Source organism: Silene latifolia, chromosome Y (genome assembly GCF_048544455.1).
Source record: "Silene latifolia isolate original U9 population chromosome Y, ASM4854445v1, whole genome shotgun sequence".
Taxonomy (NCBI): domain Eukaryota; kingdom Viridiplantae; phylum Streptophyta; class Magnoliopsida; order Caryophyllales; family Caryophyllaceae; genus Silene; species Silene latifolia.
This window is the reverse complement of record NC_133538.1, coordinates 272,904,845-272,919,192: the sequence shown is the minus strand read 5'-3', so window position 1 is coordinate 272,919,192 and position 14,348 is coordinate 272,904,845.

The following is a 14,348-nucleotide window of genomic DNA, read 5'->3' as shown; positions in this document are numbered from 1 at the left end:
TATCCGCGTATTGTTTAGCGAACTCGAATGCGGCGTCATCCCAAGTGGCAATCTTCTTGTGCTCTAGGGAATAGAACCATTTCTTAGGGATGGTGTCAAGAGATAAAGGAAAGATCCTTAAGAACATCTCGGGTTTGATGCCTTTGATACACATGTAATCTTTGAGAGCACGAATATGGTTTAAAGGGTTTTCATGTCCCTTGAACTTTGGGATATCAGTCATGTTGAAGTTGGTTGGCAATTTGGCGCTCACGGCCTCATACTTGCGATTGTTATCCCTATAGATATCATCTCCTTTGAGGCACATTAGTTGCTCCTCCAAGTATTGGAGTCGTTTTTCAGCTTCAGTAAGACCTACAGGAGGGTTGGTTTCTGGTTTTCCAACATAGGGTGGAAGGTTGTCATTCACAAATTCACTAGGCACTTCATCTTCTGCAGGAGGTAGCCTAGTTTCTACAGCGACAATTCGGCCCTCAATTGTGTTAAGGTGATCGATCATACACTTGGTCTTGGCTAGTTTGGAGACGAGCGAGCGCAGCTAGGATTTGATCATTACCATTCTGGGGTTGACTATTGCTTGTGGTGCTAGTTTCAGGCATCTTGGAAACTGGATAAGAGATCGACGACAAATCAAAACATGATCGACCATTCTAACACACTTACCCAAAGAAAAGACTCGACTCGTGAAGTGGGAGTGTTCCACTTGTGTCAATTGAGGTTTGAAAATCGACAAAGTTTTGAAATGTTCGTCCTAATCAACTATAGTGTAGTTGTAGGAGTGGACTCAAAGTGAGGTTTTTAAATGGGTTTAAGGCCCGAATTTTGACTCGATACTCAGACAGAGTTTCGACTGGTTTTGCGCTAATTTAGGCTTTTTTCGAAAATATTTACATTTTAAAAGAGTTTTGATTTTACAAAATTTGTCATGGTTTTGTTTAGAAAATGGTTATAACATATGATACAAGCATTTAAACAGGCATTATAACGGTATGCTGAGTGCATTTAAAGGGTTTTGGCTTTAAAGGGTGTGTTTCCATACCGAGCAATCAAACCCGGGGTCTGTGGAGAGGTCCGCGCCAAACAAGAGTAAGGTCGGTTCGTAGTCCATTTCCTCTAGTAGTGAAAGCCCTTGATACAAATAGGAGTAAGCATCATGGTATGGTTGACGTCAATCGCTATCCATCCTTAGGCCCAGATAAGAATTTGGACCGTCCAGACGGGACGATTGGTCGAATGGGTTGGGTTGGACCTACGAAGGCCGAATAAAATGATCGAGGAAGACCGGGTCATGAAAACCGACAACTGTCTCATATAAACTATTCCCTAACCTTGTTCAAGTTTCACCCTTGGCAACACGTAAGTGTATTACTCCCCAGCGGAGTCGCCAAACTGAGGACACAGGGGGAGGCCACGGGGGTGCTTGGGAACAAACGTTTGCATTTGTGGAGTCGCCACCAATTTATTGTGGAAAATTGGAAACTGTTCGAATACTTCGCGTCATGTCAATACACAAAGTAGTGACATAGACACTAAGAACTCGTTACCCTTAGCATTCTATGTCTAGAATGACTCTCGTGGATGCCAATGAACAAGGATGTTCACAGAGATCTGGAGTAAGGGGTGAGGGTACGTATTAGGAAGCTCTTTTGATCGAATACCTAATCCCGCCCGCCTCGATAGCGGCCTTTACTAATGATTAGGGAAAATCATCTATACTTGATATGTTGTCGATTATATGCATGCAATGCAACATCCAATAAATTAATCCTAGCATGTGAGAATTAACTAAGTCGGTGAACAAATAGTTTAGCAAACAATTGGGTCGAATTAGGGATTAAGGTTGATTACACGTGAGAAAAAACAAACGATAATAAAGATACAATAAACAAAATACAATAATTAAAATTACAATAACTACATTGGTTTGATTGATCTACGTCGAAAATACATTTAAAATGGATAATTTGAGAAAAGAATATGGAAAATAAATTAACGAACAAATTACAGGTAATAGTAGATTAATACGCAAACTAATGAATTAGGTCAAAGCAATAACGGAAGTTCAGAGACAGAAATTAACCCGGAACAGGCGTAGCAGAGCTGCGTCCTTTGGAAGAGGCGCAAGGGTCACTGCGTCTGTTCTTGAGGTGAGTTCTGGCTGTGAAGCCGGAACTGCATATCGTTAATGTTCGTTGGTAATTTAATGCTCGATTATTGATATCTGACTCAAGTAAAAGTGATTTAACAGATTATTTACATATGAAAGGGTCATAAAAACAATAAAGGACGGACTCAATTAATTAGAATGATTTAAAGACTAATTACAAATTTAATCACGTATTAAGTTTATTAAAACAAACTAATTAGGTTTATTAATACAATTGAATTAGGTTTATTTACAAATTAAATTAGATTAAGTGATGATGAACAGATGACAATATACAAAAGTGAATTCCAGAGACTTGATATGGATGAATCGAATCTCTAAAACCCGGATTTGATTTTAATGACGAAAATCCGCAAATATTAATTACTTGGGATTTAAGTCGGAAATTAAAAGTGATAAATTATTATTGAATTACGTATTAAAATTAGTATACGAACGAAATAAAGGAAAAATAAGAAAAGACGAAAGAAAGTAGACGAGTTAACAGAGGACGAAGGAAGAAGAAGAAAAGCAGGAACTGCGGCAGCCTCAGGAAGAGGCGCAGCAGATGCTGCGGCTCTTCGAAGAGGCGCAACAGTTGCTGCGTTTCTTCTCGACATCTGTCTCCCGTTCATCCGTAAAGAGGTTTGAATAAAAGGTTTATAAATCGATTTTAAATATGCTTTCGACGTAGATCTTACAATAATTGGTACAAAAGTATAATACAAATATAAAAGATGGGATTTACACCCTCAGACTTACATGTTTGACGAAACGAGATTAACTAAGTTAACGATTAGTGATTGCTCGACTCGAATGTACGACAAAAGTGCCCTCGTAGGAGGAATTTAAACTAAATTGATTAAGTTGATTGAGTGGAGTTGGTCAAATTGGTCGGTCATGCAAAATGAGGTTGGTACTCAGAAGGATCCGAGCTTACGTGGTCGAAAGTTCAAGCACGTAGATGCCAATAAGCAAAGAGCGGTCTTAGAATGCAAAGGAAGAAGAGAAAGGCGGACACTCGCGTGAGAAATATGAGGAACGAAGGTTCCTATTTATACTAATCACACGGAGGAATTAGGGTTTCGGTAAAACTTTGGAAATAAATCTCGAAAAGATCTTAATATACGCAGAAAGGAGCTCGGAAGAGGCGCAGAAGCCACTGCGGCTCTTGGAAGAGGCGCATCAGGTGCTGCGTCCTTTCCCCAGGAGTTTCCTCCTGCGGAAGAAAGATTTTCCGCGTTTCTGTTATGGAATTTGCGGTAGATCTCAACTTCCTTATTACTTAAAATATAATTCCGGAATATATTTTGCCAAAAGATTAAAAGATTGAAATATGGAATAGAAATATCCGGAACATTCAAGAACATTCTGACTCGGCATTTTAAACGGTTATTAGAAAATGAAGACGGTTTTTGACCCGGACTCCAAATGAACTCAAATTACTGTCAAAACGACCGTAACGGCGCGTAGATGACGACCAAGGGGTAGATACAAGTATTTGAGCTATCACTTGACGATAAACTTATGAATTGTCATAAATCATTCCGTGTACCAAACATGCGGCCCAATCATCACCGGGTGGCTTGCGGGAGGTGCAGAAATGAGTTATCTACAAATATTATAGCACAAAATCGTCTAAAAGTACCTAAGGAGAGGCATAAATGTGTATGTAATTATGACTCATCACTTAGGCATATAAAGGACAAAGATGAAGATTTAATTTGGTACTATTAAACGCGAAGAAGGTGGGTGAGTGAGCTTTAGAATTTGAAGTACAGTTTCATACATGGTTATTTACAAGTAAGTTGTTTTAGCCTTTTAGGAGTAGTGGCTTGGGCTGTTCAATTTAGTTAAGTGTATTGTAAAGTCTAAACATAGGCTTTATTTTGTTAAAACTAGTTAGAAAGGTAAACCTGAAAAGGTTGTAGAAACATGAAAAGTTAACTGATATCTGAAAAGGTAACTATGAAAATTAGGATCTGAAAAGGTATCTGATTTTTGATAAAATGACGTAAAGGGATATCGTAATGACTTAAATGTTTGTAAGGATATTGTAATGGCGTAAATGATATTTATTTTGGCCCTGTTTGGTAAACAGCGGATTAATATTAGCAGAAACAGATTTAGAAAGCGGATTTAACTAATAGAATGATTTTGCATGTTTGACTAACAGATTTGGTTAGCAGAATTGTTTTAGAGGTGTTTGGTGATTGACAGTTTTTGTTTCGCAGATTGTTTAGCTCCTTTGTAAAATGGAAAATAAGGACATGAACAAATTGTTTATTAAATATATGAAAGTAGGGTAATATTAATTCAGAGGGGTAAATAAGACAATTTTTTTCTTGCTAATCCGCTACCCAATATACTGGTAAGGGCAGCATATTGGACCGCAACATACTATTTCAATATGCCATTAACCAAATGCTCTAAATAGCATATTTGTAAGTCAAACATGTTAAACCTCTCCAATATGCTAAAATTTGGCCAATATGCCATTTACCAAACAGAGTCTTTATTTTAAAAAAAAATGACTTATACTCTGTCTTGTTTTACAAATTCGTTTTGCCGCTTTAACCTTTAAATTTGGTTTTCACACTTTTCTATTTTTTTCTATTTTCTATTCCTTTGTTTATCTAACTTTGATCGTATTAGGTGATTCAGATCTATACGGATTCGAATGATGATGATTCATGTTAGCTAACCCCAACCTATGTTAGTACTAAGGCTTTGTTTGTGTTGTTTGTAAATGTGTGGCAATATTTTGATAAAATGACGTAAATGTTTGGAAATTTCTTTGATTTATTGTTGTTTCTCATTTTGTTATTACACTTGTCTATAATGCAAGTGGTCCATTTATTTTACCTCTTATCTACTTTTGTATAATTTGAAGCTTGTTAAATAAAAACTCTTAACTAGCCAAATATTAAGGCTCTATTTGGCAAGATTTTTCAGGTAGCTTATTTGACCAAAATTTCAGTTACGTACGTTATTTTTTTGCAAGTGTTTGACAAGTAACTTATTTAATCAAATAACCTACCTAAAATGAAATGCTACATGGGGTAGCATTTGAGAAATAAGTTACCTGATTTGTTTTTATTTTCGTTTTTTACCCTTTCAATGTATAATATTAAATAATTATCTTACCCTTTTACGTCATTTCACCAACAATCAGCTACCTTTTCAGCTGTTTGCCAAACATTTTTTATATAATCAGTTACCTTAGGTTTTCAGCTACCTTTTCAGGTCGTTTCACCAAACAGAGCCTAAATCATGCCTATTTATGATTTTGTGCTATTATTCTTTAAAATTATCCTTTTTATGTTATTTTCTATTGAAATATTTTTTTATACAGTAATATTACTTTATCAAGTATCTGTAAATTAGTACGATTAGAGTAGAACTATTTTCAAATCTGAAGTAGTATTTGTCGGACATAGAACACCATTTAAAAAATATCCAAGACAATTCACTAATCTTGTCAAGTAATCTTTTCTTAATTACATTATCAATTATGTACAAAAAAAATTAGTTTATCAGTTAATCAAACCCATTTTAGTTGGTTGATGCCTGATGGACAGTACAAGGGTAACACCCCCATTTATCCAAGAGCCTTAACTAGGCCTTCCAAAATAAAAGGAGTTGTTACCATCTCGGTTTTCCGAGGCAGTGAATAACAAAGGTAACAAACCAAGGTACTTTAGATAAATTAAATGATTAAAGGTTTTATTACATGTTCTCCAAACCAAATAACTAAATAAGTATTTAAATTACAAACTCGCACCAGAAATTAAATAAGTGCATAATGTAAATAACAACTGTCTGAAATAAGTGAGCTAGACAACTAGTTAGACTCGGCCATCCGTCCTTACATATCCCATGCTCTCAAGTCTGCTAATATCAAGTACCGGTAAGTCAATCTGCTCCCCAGTAATTGGTTCATCACAGGTGTTTACAGAATACACTGTCAAACAAATGGTTGAGTAGGAATATCTAAACGGCAATATTAGCCCAAATGATTAACTTAATAAACAAATAAATAACAGCAGTGGCTCAACCAATTGACCAAGAACCATCATCACCATTTCCAACCATACTTCATACAAGTCACTAACATCACTGGCAGTAGCACAACCCCCTCAACACCGTGCTATGCTCAACTTTCTGGCAGTAGTGCTTTCGTACCATGCTTAATGAGCAGTAGTACCCTCAATACTATGCACAACTGGCAGTAGCACTCTCCGCCCTATGCACAACTGGCAGTAGCAATCTCTCTTGCTATGCACAACTCACAACTCCAACACCATCCTTCCATTAATGTTAATAAAATATAATCTCAATACCAATCTCATGATAATAATCAAGTCAATACCAATAACATGATAGAATGAAAAACACAACATGCTCATAAGACAACCAACTACAAGTAATTCCCGTAATAAACATCCATCTTGTAACAACCATCAACATAATTCATCTTGCATAAACAAATTAACCAATTAATTAAATAAACAAGTGTGCCGAGTAGACTTCCTACCAGATCAGCAAATCCAATATAATCAATCCGAGCAATTGAATTAATTATAATTTTCAACCATCTGTCGCCTAGCATGTGTAATAATTATTTACTAACTTAACTAATTTCCTTAAATAATTAAAACTAATTATAAACTAACTATACATATTAATTATAATGATATATTATTACTTAAATGGCTCATTAAACCTCACTAAACAAACACCACCCCAACTCCATGGTTCAAGTCGTGTACCAACCCCATGAACCAACACCTATACACCCGTGTTTTGACACGACTAAGCCACGACAACAACAACAACACCAACCCAACCCCCACCGTGACCACCTTCCTGCCACCCCCAACTCAGGTGAGCCACGGCCTAGGTCAGCCCTTACTTGGTCATTAAATATAGGCCCAAGCACCCTCTCCAACATCAACAACCAACATTCCATCAAACCGTGTAAACCAACCAAACCCAGCAACCTAGCTTCATAATACAGCCACCCCAACACAGCTCAGCCACAACCGTGGTTACCACTGACCTACGGTGGAACCAGAGGCGACACCAGACCACCACCAACCCTCCGGAAGAGTGCCCTAACACACAGCAGAAACAATACCGAAAATAGAGCACACTCGACTCCCTACCCGCAAGAACCACCACACACACTACCAGACCACCACCGTGGTCTCCTCTGACGCATGGTGGTCCACCGGCAGCACCCCGTCCCCTAGTCATGGTCTTAGTCAAGCACAAAGGGTCCCAACACACGGTTTACATCTAATACCCACATAACCACCTTTTAACCAAATTCTGGCAACTACCCAAGCAAACCACCACCTCTGACCCTCCTAACAGCACCACTAGGACCGACTAACCACCACAAACCGAACCAACCCAGGCCCGATTCTAGCAAGTCACTACAAGGGGTATAAAACGGTTCCATCGTGTTAAACAAGAACCATGCCCTATCTCGTAATTCCGACCAACCACTGCGCAAGACACCGCCTTTAACCATCTCTGACAACCCACGGTGGTTGATGCAACCCCAGGCACAACCTTAACCAAACCCAGGTCAGTCATATCCGAGTATGGGTTTAAAACCATATAAAACACGTACCGCAACCACCCACAAAAAGCCCCTTCGAACACCCCTCTCCCGCCGGTATTTGGCGGTCCACGGAGGTCCCCCAATGGTAGTCGTTCAAGACATGGCAGCGGCACATCAACTGATGTATAATAAATAATTTATAAAAGAATAAGGTGAGTATGTTTTGAGACCGTCTTACTTTGAGACGATAATTAAAAACTGAGTTCTTCTTTCTTTTTCCTTCTAGATCTCCCTCTCTCTCTATTATTGGTGAGCTTATAAATTTTATGAGTGAATAGGGTTTCTTATTAGGTCATAGTGACACGGCTGTCACTACCCTATCAAAAATAAACCAACCGGCTATATCTAATATAGCAGAGGTAAGTCAGGTATCATACTCCACAGAGAACCTATTGTATCTACTTGTTAATCTAGTTCGTCACGGTAACAAATTGGGGGGGTGTTTGAGTTGTTTTCTAAACTAATAAGCGGAATAAAAGGCAGAGAGAGAGACGACAAAAAAATTTACTAAAGATGAGAGGATGTGATAAAAAATAGAGAGAAATGCAAGGATGTCGGTTCACCCTGATATCACACAAATTTGTTAAGGGTAGGTCAGTCGGTCTGATGTGAGAAGGGTAAAGAAAAGGTCCTTCCGGTCCGCTATCCGCCCTAAAATACTACTAACTTAGCTTCGCCCTCATCAGAGTAATCTATTGTTCATAGTAGGTCTATTCAATCCAATCTTCCGATCTAGGTCCGAACTTAACCGAGCTAATTGATTTAGAAGCGTGCACTCAACTAAATAATTACAATTAAATTGCTATGAATCAATTCTCTCATATAAACCTCCTAATCTAATTATAACATTATTGTTTTACTATCATGGCTCCCCTAATCCTAGCGCTAAGGGATTTAGCTATGCATATCGGTAAATGAAACAACAACGATGATAAAATAGTAGAAGACATGATATAGAGATTAACAAGTCGAAATTGCATAAACTAATAACAATACTAATAAAGCATAAATTAAATACAACAATATAAAGTATGCAAATGAGAATTAAATTAAATAGAGAGAGTAAAGAAAGATTACAAAGGTAAGATCCGGAAATAATGAACAAGGAAACGTTGACAAGATTAATGCTGTAAACTGAATGCTTAAGAGTAATTAAGAGATGATAAAAAATGATTAAAACCTAATGACCTCTTTCCTTTATATAGGAAAGATATTTATTAAACACACAACTAAATAAATTAAATAAGTTCTTGCGATAAAATCTCGCGTACTGATAGAAAAGTGCTCGATCGAGCAACTTTATTCTTCTCGATGGAACACATCCCAAAAAATGCCTCTCGTTCGAGTACTTAGACTACTCGATCAAGGACCTCCATTATAGCACCTCTCGATCGAAGACAGTAAACCCTTCGATCGAGGTCTTCTCTTCACCCTAGGCACTCGATCGAATAGTTAGGCAAGCAAAAGCCTTCGATCGAGTCAATCACCACTAAACCAGCTCCTTGCTTCTTTGATTTAGCTTCCGAGACCACTTCACGCTTCTCGAGGCAGTAGTAATTCCGCTCCAATTCATCCATCTCCATAAATGCAAGCTAAAGGGGCAATGAAAGACATGATTCCGTTACTTCCGGGTCCATTCCTGCAATTAAAGCCAAACAAACCAAAGTAGACTATTCGGAGCATTTCGTAATATAAAACTACGAGAATTACAAGGAAATACGTGCATAAAAGCTTTAAAAGACTATATAAAATGCACGTATCAAATCTCCCCAAACCAAACCTTTGCTTGTCCCCAAGTAAACTATATGCAAAACTAATGGAACGGAATAGAAAACTCATAGCTAGCTCCAAGTTGTCCACTTAAACCTGTTTAATGCAAGCAACTAATTTTTATAGCAAAACTGTCAAATGCAAACGAGTTATAAGATGTTCATAATAAAGCTGAACTGTCGACCTTGCAAGACCTTTGATAATGGACTCTCATGGGTCACTCTTCTCTCATGAAGCAAAGGCTAAGAAGATGAATATAAGAGAGTAAGAAATATAGCCGCTCACCTAAACTACGACCGACATAAACATGCATGCAACTAATATGATAGACAATTCTAACTACCGTACATACATTCCAACCAAACAAGGTCTCGTCACAGACGAGGGCTTTCAAAAGTATAGGAAAGTGAGGTAATGGGTAAGAAGGGCAAAACATTTTTGGGTATGTGAGTTAATAAGCCAAGCTAGCTACCTAAACAGAACAAAATAAACCATATCTGATTCTTAATCCATCAAAAATTAAGCACAATGCCCTCAGTTGGCATACAAACTCACTAACCAAATAAATACTCTTCATAAGATAAAGATAAAACATAGGAGCAAAAGCGAAATTAATTAACTCTTTTTTCAACTTTTCTCTTTCTTTTTTCTTTTTTCTTTCTCGGTTTCTTTCTCCATTTTTTTTTTTCATTTTTCAACTTTTTTTTTCATTCCATCATCCTCCTTTCTTTTCTACCAACTCCATCTTTACAAAACAAACCAAATTGGCACAATAAACAATATACCCGTGAAAACCATCTAAACTAGCTTGACAAGGCAGGCTATGTTTGGGATGTAGTTAAGGGGTCAAAAGGCAAATTTGGCTAATAGTGGAGTTAAATGGGTAAAAATAGAAGAAAGGGGATGTAAGCACCTCCCTTCATGTGACACCAACCACTAACCCAAATGTATGCAGGCAATAAGCAATTGAATTTCATACTTGTGCAAATTAATGATACATGTTATGCAAGGAGTAACTACTCACAATCCTACATGAACTGGTCATGAATGACACCAGTTTTAAGGCTCTAATTCCTTAGAAATTATAAGTAGGTTGCCAAAATTTCAGGTCAAGTCTATTCGTTCAGCTAAATTTTAACATTAACTCGTAGATATGCAGAAAGACAAAGTTAAAAGGATATCAGTGTTTTGCAAGGCTTAAGTAAAAAGGACCAAAAATAGTGCAATTTCATCATTAAAATCTACCGTTCCGACTCAACCTATATGCCAAATAAACGTGAATATTTTTTGAATTTTTTGAATTTTTGTAGTTTTTTTTTTGGATTTTTCATTCATTTTGTTGAAAATAAAAGGCAATGCAAACAGAAAATGCAATAAACGTGAATGCAAAACAAATGCAAATGCAGACTCAAATGATGCATTACCCTCCCCAAACTAAAACGAACAATGTCCTCATTGTCCTCCAGCATACACCAGCAGAAAATAGGTGTGGACATGGGCCACGGGGGCGCTTGGGAAATAAGCGTTTGCATTTGTGGAGTCGCCACCAATTTATTGTGGAAAATTGGAAACCGTTCGAATACCTCGTGTCATGTCAAGAAACAAAGTAGTGAAATGAACACCAAGAACTCGTTACCCTTAGCATTCTATGTCTAGAATGACTCTCGTGGATGCCAATGAACACGGATGTTCACAGAGATCTGGAGTAAGGGGTGAGGGTACGTATTAGGAAGCTCTTTTGATCGAACACCTAATCCCGCCCGCCTCGATAGCGGCCTCTACTAATGATTAGGGAAAATCGTCTATACTCGATATATTGTCGATTATATGCATGCAATGCAACATCCATTAGATTAGTCCTAGCATGTGAAGAATTAGACTAAGTCGGTGAACAAGTAATTTAACATACAATAATTGGGTCAAAGTAGGAATTTAAATTGATTACATGTGAAGGCACACAAAGAAATACAATAAAGGAAATTACAATAATTACATTGGATTTAATGATTCATGTCGAAAATACCTTTAAAACGGATAATTTGAGAAAAGAAAGAATAAAGGAATTAACGAACAGGATTTAGGCGATAATACGAGTAATAGTTGATTAAATACGTAATCAAATAAACTAAGTCAAGGCAACACGGGAGTTCAGAGACATAAATCAACCAGGAACAGGCGCAGTAGAGCTGCGTCCTTTGGAAAAGGCGCAGCAGTCGCTGCGTCTGTTTCTTGGCTCAGTTCTGGCTGTGAAGCCGGAATTGCAAGTCGTTAATGTTCGTTGGTTAATTTAATGATTGATTAATATTATTTACTCGGATGGAAGTGATTAATAGGTTATTTACATATGATTGACGGTCATAAAAACAATAAACATGGGTGAAACGGAATTAGAACGAATTAATACAAGATTAATGAAGTTAATTAGCAAATTAAGGATTAAACAGAATAATTAGGTTAAAAACGATGAATTAATGACGGACTAATGAAGAACATGATAGTAAACAGGTGAGAATATATCAAAGATCGAATTCCAGAAACTCAATATGAATGAATCGAATTTCTACAACCCGGTTTGACTTTAATGACGAAAACCCGCAAATATTGGTTATTTGGGATTTAAGTCGGGAATTTATGATAAATTATATGTGGTAATGACGAATTATATGTTAAAGATGATGAACAACATTGTTAAATTATCATGTGAACGAAATAAGAACAAACAAAGATGAAAGAAAACAAGAAAGACGAAACCAACAGAAGACGAAGGAAGAAGAAGAGAAGCAGGAACGGTGGCAACCTTAGGAAGAGGCGCAGCAAGTCCTGCGTCCTTCCCAAGAGGCGTAGCAGTTGCTGCGGCCCTTCTCGACGTCTGTCTCCTGTTAATCCGTAAAAAGGAATTTAAACAAAGGGTTTTAGAAATCGGTTTTAATTGTATTTCCGACATAAATCTTACAATATGATTACAACAATAAAGAACAATAAATAAAAGAGAGATTTACACCCTCAGACTTACATGTTTGACGAAACGAGATGAACTAAGTTAACGATTAGTGATGCTCGACTCGAATATAACGAAAGTGCCCTCGTAAGAGGAAAAAGACTAAGATTGATTAAAGTTGATTATTGTGGAGTTGGTCAAATTGGTCGGTCATGCAAACGAGGCTGGTACTCAGAAAGATCCGAGCTTACGTGGTCGAAAGTTCAAGCACGTAGACGCCAAAAAGTAAGAACGTGGTCTAGAATGCAAAGGGAGAAGAGAAGGGCGGACACTCGCGTGAGAAATATGTGAGACCGAAGGTCTCTATTTATACTAATCACACGACAGAATTATGGTAAGAGTAGGATAACGGAAGGAAAGATCCGGAAATAACCGACTTAGGTTAAACACGGAAACTTGGACAAAAAGAAGACCTTGAGGAAAAGGCGCAGCAGGTGCTGCGTCCCTTGGAAGAGGCGCAGCACTTGCTGCGTCCTTTCCTTAGCGGGTTCCTCCTGGACAAGAAAGCGCGTTTGATAGCCTGTCGTATTTTAGGCATAACTTTCTCTACAAGACTTGCATTAAGGTGATTTTGGTGGCGTTGGAAAGCTAAGAAAGAGATCTAGAACTTTCTGTGAAATAGGCCTGACCCAAAAAAGTCGTTATCACCTCGTAAAACGGGCCTAAAGTTCGGGTTATCATTTTAGCTAAATGAAATGCACATTTTGTAATGTAAACTTTTAGTTTAGCCTAATGAAGTGACATGGGACTCAAAATGAGATATAATCTCAACATTTTGTGACATCCTAACCTTAGGTAGACAAGCCCATTGCTTTGACTCGGGATTTGACGGTTTTTAGAAAATGAAGACGGTTTTAGGCCCGGACTCCAAATGTACCCTAATTACTGCCAAAACGACCGTATCGGCACATAGATGACAATTAAGAGGTAGACATAAATGTTTGAGCTATCACTTGACGATAAACTTACGAACTGTCACAAATCGTTCCGCGTACCAAACATGCGGCCCAATCATCACCGGGTGTTTGGCGGGAGGTGCAGAAATGAGGTATCTACAATAGGCGACGAGAAAAATAAAATCAAATGCAAACAAAATAAATAAAAATGAAAGGTGATGAAAAGAAATAAAAAACAGAAATACTTACAAGACAAAACTCCCCAAACCAGCCAGCAAACTGGGGAGATGAGTAGCTAACACATTGCTCGTCAACACCCTCCTCGTCAACCACTTCGTAGGTGGGGTCCTCCTCCTCCTCTCCTCTCCTCTGACGACCTCTAGCAGCAAGCTCAGCTCTAAACCTCTCCTCCCCCTCAGCAGTGTCCTCCTCGCTCGTAGTCCGTGTGTACCCCTCCGCCGGGTACCGGTAGAAGGAAGGGTGCGGCCAGTCAGCTGGAACAGGATGACCTCTCATCACATGGTACTCGTAAAGAGGGAATAAGGCAAGTGCCTGATCCCGCTCAATACGAGCCACCCTCCTGCACATATCCAACAACAAACCATCACGACGCCCTTGGTCCATGACCTCGGGGGCCTCAAAAGTAGGAGGTGCAACAAAATTACCCGGTAAAACCGGCTGAGGGATGGAGGGTGTAGGTGTAGGCGTGGGCGTGGGTGTGTGCCCAGCCTATGTCTGTCTAGACCACTCTCCGACTTCCCTAACCGCAGGGGAAGTTCTCTTCTGCTTCCTAGAAGGGGTAAGGGCAAGGAGGTAAGAAGGTGGAGGCGGTGGAAGTCTACCCGTCACAGTAGTCAACGGTAAAAGACAAGGTAAAGAGGGTGAAGGTAAAGTCATGGACGTGGA